Source organism: Seriola dumerili, unplaced genomic scaffold (genome assembly GCF_002260705.1).
Source record: "Seriola dumerili isolate Sdu_G_001 unplaced genomic scaffold, Sdu_1.0 BDQW01000116.1, whole genome shotgun sequence".
Lineage (NCBI taxonomy): Eukaryota > Metazoa > Chordata > Actinopteri > Carangiformes > Carangidae > Seriola > Seriola dumerili.
In genome coordinates this window covers 1057546-1065313 of record NW_019174371.1, presented here as the reverse complement: position 1 = coordinate 1065313, position 7768 = coordinate 1057546, and positions in this window count along the sequence as shown.

Below are 7768 nucleotides of genomic sequence, written 5' to 3'. Positions count from 1 at the left end.
ACAGCGATTTAAGCTAGGTAGCGGCTGTCTTTAGAGTTAGCCTCTTACATCTGCGAGTAACCTCACTCCAGCTGGAACATTTCGGTCTTAGATTTGAAGATCTTTTTATTCTGCTGAAAGTTTATTATGAACATTCAAAAATATTCAGCCTTACATTTTGATCGTGGTTCAAGGTGAAAAAACAAAGGTGAAGCGTGTTTGTTCAGTCATTTTGAATTTAAAATACAGAATATGATAATAGAGTAGAATCAGCAGCAGAACCAAGAGTATGAGTACAATCTCCATCTTGCTCCAGTCAGGCTTCCACCTGTGTACACAGAACAGAGACAGTTCATGAATTTCAAAAACAGCAGTTTATGAAAGATATGAAAACAAATATGAATGTTTATACACGGCCTGAAGACTCACATGTGACATGGTCTGCCAGAGTTACCAGGTCTGAACCCTTTTGAAAACCTCTGGGAGATTTTGATCAGGTGACGTGTTAAACGACTTTTCAGATTGGATTTATTCCTCTGTTGGAGGTGGGGTGATATTAACATTACATGCACTGGTCAGTGATTTTTATACTTGTCTGGAGCACATACAGACAAGATGAGACTGTGACTTTGTGCCTGCACAGATGTCCCCTCAATAAACAAAACAAAATCTTTAACAGTCCTGCTTGTTTCCTTTGAGAAAGTTAAGTATTCCTTCCAGACACTAGGAAGATAATTGTGACAAGGACAATTCCAGAATTTAAAATTAGATACTTAATTAAGAATTAACACCCGACAACACAACATACTTGACTCTTAAACGTTCATGAGAAAACACACACAGCAACCCGACCATGCTCATTGGTACCAAACAGCAAATTTTCACATTAAACATAGAACTCACCGGCCCTCATGGCTAGTTCTTGTCACCCCCCTCCTTCCCTCCCCACCAACCAAGCAACAGCCGGAAGACGCAGAGAAATAGCAGGTTCAAAATAACACCATCTTCCTCGAGTTATTTACCCAAGCGACAACTGAATAAATGACCAAAGGTGCTTTTCAGAACATAACTATGAGTTCAACAAACAGTGAGAAGATTTGGGACCTAAAACAACAACAATGACACAGATTATGGATATGAAAATGTCAAATACAATTACATTTTTTTTAGAATGTGGTGTTAAACTGTATCATAACATGTTAAATTGGGGGCTCTTTGGTCTGGACAACATATCATTTATGGAGTCCTGAGGTAATAATTACAAATCATTACAGCTCCCCTGATGATACTGTGTCATCATTAGGAGAGTGGGTGCTGGCAGGTGAGTCCCTGGACTGAAGCACAGAGCACTGAAAACAGTTGAAAGCAGCATGAAAAAGACTGTAAATAGACTGTTGGACTGTCCTCTGACGTTGAACTGTCAGTTGTTTATTCTTGACTTAAGAAGTGAATTTTACGTCTGAACTGTGAGAATGAAGTGATGGAAACACTTTACAGCCCATGAATTACAGTGTAATTATCAGGTACAGATGGAGCATTAAAATATTTACTGGGTTTTTTTACACCAAGGACTTAAATAAATTACACTGTAATTTAATGAATTACACTCCCATATTTGACTCTTGATCCATAAGAAGATATATTTGTGATTTTAAGAACCAAAAACCATCTCAGTGTAGTTTTACATCTCCTCTCTCAGGCTTCTCTCTGAAGCTCTAGTAACAACAGGTCAGTGAGCCAATCAGAAGAGAGGAGGCTCTGAGCCTCTCTTCTGATTGGCTGAATGTTGTCAGAGTGATCCAATAAAAATATAGCAGATTTCAGGTAAAAAAAACACCAAATACCGCAAGGTTTGGGTGGTGGGTCCAGGTGGGTGGGGCATGGCTGAGAGCAGTGACTGGTTTGTTGTGACATCACAAAGTTACAGAAGTCCTCATGGCTGGTTTTAAGGCTCAGTTTCTGAATACAGGCTGTGTGCATTTCTCTGTGAACTAAGGCTTTGATACTTTCACAGTATTAATATAGAACCTAGACCTGCTTTATAATCAAAGACCACATGGACATCTACCTTTATACTATATGGACCTTTAATATGGTTTGGTTATCACCGTGTGTGGCAATAATAGATCCTCATACTCCACAATTTGTTTTATCTAACTCCCGTCTCATTTTAGTTTATAACAGTATTTTGTTCTGTTCACCTACGTGTGTACTTTAATAACCTGAGCTTGATTCCATAAATTCCTCCAACGCTCTCTTGGCTGTGTAACAGAACATTTTCTTCTTATTGTGGGTGGTGAAAATACAGCTAAGAAAGATCATCCTTTATCCTTCAAACAATGTTCGAGTGCTTCACTTCTCTGAGGTGACTTTTGTTTTGTGTCTGTGGGTGAGATGTCTGGCAAGTTGATGACAGTCGACGACCTGACCTAAACTTTGACTTGGACCTGTTGTTGCGCACTCGTCTTTGAATTCGTGATCTGTTAACAGATATTTTTCTTAATAATATTTTATAAAATACTGGCATTGAAAACAGGAAAATGTATTGTTGCAGACTTACCGAGGTCATATTTGTCATTGATGTAGTGTGGGTGCACAATGAATATCATTTTCTACGAGCGCCATGACATTACTGCTGCTTTCAATTAGGCCTATGATTTCAAAGAGAGCCTACACTTGATCAGCGGCCATTAGGCAGTCGATACACTAGTGCGATTCAATTATTCATCAAAAGACCTTCAGGTGCAGAAGTGTGGAGCTGGAGAAGGCAGGAACAGATGTTGGATCAGTGTACGATGGATGCAAGGTCAGCAGGTAGTGCAAGGTCTGACAGGATTAGTTTTTCCTGCAAACTAAATGCAAAATGAGCATTAGATTATCTTCAGGGCGTTATACATTTTCACTTTTTCTTTTAAACGTACACTTCTGTTGTCTATATGCTTGCATTCATTATTTCATGTGTATAATGAAAGTGAAGGCCATGACTATTTGGACCACAGAAAACCACAGTGAACAAGGATGCTAAATGCAGCTTAAGTAGGGTAAATTATACAGTGTATACATAATGACAGATCAATACTTACTGGTATGGAATAAGGCCTGGTACCCGTTTCTTAATGCTTACTACACATTTAACAATGGAAGTGTCATTTGTTTTTTGTGATAGTTAGAATTTAGGGGGAAAAAAATCCACTAGGATAAAGACTTGGATGGCATAAATCATGCTTACCGAAGAAAAATTGAAACAAAACAATGTTTTCATTAATATTTATCATTCTGACCTGATATTTTTAATAGATTTTCACCTTTATCTTATTATAATCAAAGCTGTGAAGCAAACACAGGTGACAGACAACAATAGAACTTATTGTTTTAGTCACTGTTGATGAAATATAGCACGTCTGGAAAATCTTTAACTCTAAACCATCTATGCGTCTCACTCTCTTCCAGTATTAGCTGGAAGAGAGTAAGGCCTCTTTGCTCATATTGCAGGGGGAGGATTGTAGCTGAAGTGACCTTAACACTGGTGTCAGGTTGAAAAAGAAAAAAATCTCTTTTAGTGACAATTTGAAACGGGTCAATTTGACCTGAACACCACATAAAGCTTAAACCTACAGAGTCAAACAAACACCTGAACACAGCTTTATATTTTTGCCAATTCTGAGGTCATTCTTTCAGTCAATATCCAGTATTATCCATCATATGATTTAGGGGAACTTGCCCTTTCTCTCTGGTGCAGTTAAAGGTCACCATCATGCATTACCTTGTGTGTGAAAATACCATATTTGACATTTAAAAAAGAAATAAAAAAAAAAATCCAGTGAAAAGGAGACTTGTCATTCAAGTTGCCATGAAAAGCTGAGACACTCACAGTTCAGATTCGAGCTAGTGTCTGTCACTAATTGGTCCCAAAGTTATACAGTGTTTGGAAGAACATGTGCATGTGTAGCAGCGTTATGTCTTAAGGAAAGATTAGCAGTCGCCCCGACAGTGGCTGAGAGAAAACAGTAGGATTTGATTGTTTTTATTTTAAGAATAATCTGATATTTGCAGGAAGTTTGTATATTAGAGCTGTAATCCAAAAAAAACAATGTTCAAACAGGGTTATTCAAGAGAAAGAGCACGCAGAGCAGAACAAAAAAAGCCAGGAGGAGAGAGAAGCCACAGTCAGACACAAACAGACTTAACTGATTAATTCTTTTCAGAAAAACAGAGAAATGCTGCATAATGATACCGCTAAGCTGCTTTTGTTACAGGCTGCACAACTGATTTTACAGATAAAATGTTGCATTACAATGGAGAGTAAGGAGGATACTTACTAAACTTACCACAAAGTGCCATCAGGGCAAAAGTTTTTTATTGCTGCAATGTTTTTTTGTTTTTTTGGCTGGTGGGTATTTACAGCAAACATGTAAAAGAGTAAAAGGGGACTGAAGCTGAACTGATTTCAATGAACTGCCACAATATAAGGCCTATGAAAGGCTCTTTGAAGGAGTAGTTCAATATTTTGGAAAATATTTGTATTCACAAATTCACAAGTAAAAAAAAAAAAAAAGAGTCTCTTATCTACACCTTTTAAAGGAGCAGTTTGTAAGTTTTGCTATTGCTACGTAGCTAACGTTAGCATTAACAGCCGTTCAGAAGAAATGTAAGTTTAGCATCAAACCTCATTCCTTTACTCACCAACAGCTGTCTCCAGAGGTGGAAACTTCCCGATAGCGACTCACTGTTGCCTCCAATCTCCCCTGAAGACGTGGCGCTGCTCAGACGTATTATAACCTCTTGCCTTGTAGATGCTGACAGATGATGGCTGAAGCTCTTTTCAAGCAACAATCACCGCCACCGGCTCCCGGCAAGAAACCACGTTCAGCTGCAGGGAAAACATACAAATAGCCCGTTTAAGCTCACTTATGCGCTCATTGTTGTTGCTCTCGCTACATACTGTATCTGCCTAACACTTGCAGCAGGGAAACGGAAAAGGAACATAAATAATAATAATAATAATTTTACAATTACAACTTTTCTTGCAACTTGCATTACCTTTGCGGTCCACCACCAGTGGGCCCCCAGTTTGGGAACCAGTGATCTAGAGGAGCTGAAAATAGGTGTTTTCATTGATGTGACCTGTTTTCCAATAAAAATTTCCAGAAATGGCAGAAAAAGCTGAACATTTACATTGTGAACACAAAATGCCAGAGACAGTAAAGCACCTTGGTTTTAATTGGGGAGCCTCCATCTGTCTGTCTACAGCAGCATCATAAGTGGATGAATCATCACACTTCATGCCTTGTGTGCCTCAGTGGTTATTTCATCAAACCATATTCTCCTCTCGCTCCCTCAGTACACATTTATTGTGAGGAAAATGCCCATCATGACACTCCACGCTTGCTGTAATTGGTTCTTGAACTGGCTCCTTTCTGTGCTCAAGGAGACAAAATAGTCTAATGAGGTGCATTAAGTATCACTGTTGAAATCACCCTGGAAGGAAGCAGACGCACTCAGTGGTCGCTCTCCCTGAGCAGGGACAAGTGGAAGTTGTGAAGGCCTCATCATAACCAGACTCTGCATCAGGCTGCCGGGTTAATAAAGGTGAAGAGTTGCTGACAGAGGTGTCGCAGTTACTGCAATTAGAATAAATGATGCCTTTACAAAAGCGTGACAGTTGTGACATGCGTTTTTTTTTTTAACCTGACATCAATAAAACACACAGCAGGTGTCAGGAGAACTCATCAAACACAGAAGAAACCCTGAGCATGTTAATATAAAGAAATCATTATCACATTTATTTTTAGACTGACAGCGCCAGAAGTTCATGTATTATATGTGCTGTTCTATGTGATGCAGGGAATTTATACAAGGAGTTTCTTGATTAAAGCACGAGGATCATTTTCAATGTTTCATCAATTATCACCACGTATTGCGACAGGAAGCAGTTTTGACATGCGTCGCTCATCACGCAGTAATCATAAGAGAGTATCACTATTATTTTAACTCACTAACATATTGTTACATGTTGCACCTTTAAAGAGAAACTTAACACCCTGTTTGTGCTTGAACACATGAGATGCTTTTAAACACAGATGTTACCCTCCAAACAGCTGGATGATTGCTCCAATCTCCCTTTTACCGTCCTCCATCTTTATCAACTATTAATATTAACACAACGGCAGTGGATGGAAATTTTCTTTTGCATATTTGATGAATCCAGGCCCCTCCTCCTTCCTGCTCCTCCTGAGGCAGCTCCTCCTCCAGACCTGCTCTTCACAACAGCTGCCCCTCAAATATAGGTTTCATATTTGAATGTGGGACGGCGAAGGGTGAACATGACATGGTTCGGGGGCAGAATGTCCAAGGGTACTTGGATTGTTCTCTGAATAAAAGAAAATAATGTCAGCTGCAATGATCACCATAAAACCGGACCAGGATCAACAGACAGTGTAATAAAGTGACTCTTACTCAGATTTTGACATGTGAACATGTGCATGATAGAGATTTGAGAGAGGATACGGGACTTGGGTGGTGGGATTAAAGTAAAGTGAAAAATTAAAATGATTCCATTTAAGGTAAACTAAATTAAAACTAATCCCAGCTGACGTTGGGCAAGACACCCTGGACGTTGGCTGCCAGTCTGTATCCCCTCATATAAAGACTGTTCATGAAAGGAATGTGGGAGAGTCGGCATGGCGGGGAAAAAATGCAGATGCTGTTGTGTTACACGTCAAGCCTCTGATTTGAATCGCACACAGGGGTGGCTTTGTGCCAGCTTTCTTTGGTTCAGTGTAAACAAGCAAAGGTGGCATAAGGACCTGTGCATCTATGCTTTCAAAATAAGGTCAGGAGGAAGGAAAAAAAATCTGTAACACTTGGAAAAAACAGTTCATTGGCTTCTCTGCACTGGCTCCCTATAAAATCCAGAACAGAATTTCAGCTTCCGTTTCCTCTCCTCCTCCTCCTCCTTCTCTCTCCTCCTCCTCCGTCTTTCCATCTGCACACATTCATATCCCATTACTGCATGTTACTAACTCACCATCCTCTCTCTCTCTCTCTCTCTCTCTCTCTCTGCGGTTCTTTCGTGCTCTCTCCTCCTCTCTTTCTTTCTGCAGGTATTTCTGCCTCCGGAGCTGTAGAGTCTGAATCAAGCCACCTACTGCCCCCCCACGACCCTGCTCAACACCCACTGCTACCTCGCCATGTGCTTCATGGAGGAATCTTGGGTCTCTGTAAGTAATATTCTGAAGAGTACGGTGTAGACCTGCTCAACATGAAAAGCGACTTTAACCTCTGGTATCATTTTGTGCATTATAAATAAAATTGACCCGACGTGACAACACAAAACCGTTATAACCTCTTGGAAATGCACGGAGAGGGAGGGTCGGGGAGACACAGAGAGGTAAAGAAACAGACGAGCACCGCAGAGAAATAGACATTAATTTAATTCAGCAGAAATGATGTTAGTGAATAACTAATAATTGATTTACTGTACTCTAAATGCTCTGCAAGCACAGGAACAATAGCATGAATGCAGGAACATAAAGTGCAACAGCCTCGCAGAAGTAAAACATTTCTGTATCTGCCAAAGGCAAAGTAAGAACTCTTCTAGCCAACTACTTTGTTTTTTTGTATTTTTTTCTTTTTAAAGGAACACAACTTTCAAAACAGTGCGAGTCTAAAGTGCTCCCCGTCTGTCTAAATGTATTAAGTAGCGGAACGGCATTTACCGGCTGGAGGCACTCAACCCAATAATCAAAGAAACACAGAGTAAGAAAATGTCCAAAAAAAAAACCAAGCG